The sequence below is a fragment of the Cynoglossus semilaevis genome, chromosome 4, assembly GCF_000523025.1.
Source record: "Cynoglossus semilaevis isolate Cse_v1.0 chromosome 4, Cse_v1.0, whole genome shotgun sequence".
NCBI lineage: Eukaryota > Metazoa > Chordata > Actinopteri > Pleuronectiformes > Cynoglossidae > Cynoglossus > Cynoglossus semilaevis.
Window position 1 is genome coordinate 10,844,939 of NC_024310.1, and position 1,385 is coordinate 10,846,323.

Consider the following 1,385-nt stretch of genomic DNA (forward strand, 5'->3'; position numbering starts at 1 on the left):
GGTAACAGCATCGATGCAGTGGTTCAATAACCTCTTCTCTTGGCTTAGAATCATATTTGAAATGCTGTTTCTTTACTCAGTGGAAATGAAATGTCTTAACCCGAGGCCAACTCCTTGCGCCCTGCATACAGAATCAAAGTCTGGGCTCTCTTTTTATATGTTATGCCTTTTGGCCCCAAACTATAGAATTTCCATGTGTGAAAGCACAAGTGAAAGTGCAGTTTTTTAATACAGAGAAAGGGTTTGGAAATAGAGATATTTTCAGAAAAAGAAAAAAATACATTCCTATGGTAACACATTTAATTGACAAATATCTGAACCTAATGGCTTTAAAAATTCCTACAACATCTACTCTTCATCTGAGCCTGAACAGGACAGGAGACCAGGACATAAGGAGGCCATGGAAGCTGTGGGCACTGAATAGTCCGGCTAATTAGAGGCAAGCAGGCCACAGTCCCACGCCCGGAAATGACAGGCTTCTAATTAAAGATAGGGACACAGGAAAGGAAAGAAAATACATGTAATTGTAGCTCTAAGCAGGCCAGACTAGCAAAGGCAGTAGTAAGATGGGTAGGTAGTAAGATGTTGCTTAAATAGTGAAGACAACGCTGAGTTTAAAATGTGGGGGTTGGGTCTGGGAGGAATAGTCAGCTCACTAAGCTGCGCTTTAAGAAGTATTCAGACAGGGAAGACGCTAAAAAAAAGGCGATAAAACGTGGAAATAATTTAACCACTATGTGATTTCAAATTATGTTACTGCAGAAGCCCTCTGTACTGGAGCAACAGCACTGTTGGGTTCTTGTTACTTGATTAGATATTATTATATTCAAAATAGGTTTTTTGGTCCTTTAAATACACCTATTCTGAAAATACTGAAAGTTGTAAGAATCCTTGAACTTTTTTTCTCCTCTCTGTGCATTATGGGGAACAAAAAAGAACATTTTATTATTTTCTGAGCGTGGTAAGTTTTCCGTCAGGTATGATTTATGTGTACACAGCTTTTGAATGGAATTCTCTTCCCCTGAGACGTTTGGCTAATCAGCCATGTAAAGGGTTTGGAAAGAGAAAAAGAAACCGCTGCCAAAAGAGCATGAACGTAAGGTACTTTATCCTGAGTTGTCCGTGTGCTGTTAAAGTGATGTTAAATACCCAAATGTGCTCGGGTGTCCAGGACTTTATTTTTGTCTATAGTGTCGGAACCATTAACAAAATAGCCTTATTGTGTAAAACTGAGTTGTAGAGTAAGAGCCAGATTCACTCAATACTCATTAGCTCATGTATAATTTCAGAGTTGGGCAGAGTCCTTTCAGCATGCTGCTGTCCGGCCAGTGGAAGTAACTATTAATCAAACCTAATCCACTGATGCAGACTCACACTTGATGTCA

General features: G+C 39.5%; 1 protein-coding gene across 3 annotated transcripts in view; it reads left to right on the top strand.

The window, feature by feature from the left end:
• LOC103378049 (roundabout homolog 1) overlaps positions 1-1,385 on the top strand; it is a 222,460-nt gene that overhangs the window by 190,716 nt on the left and 30,359 nt on the right. The window lies entirely within an intron of this gene.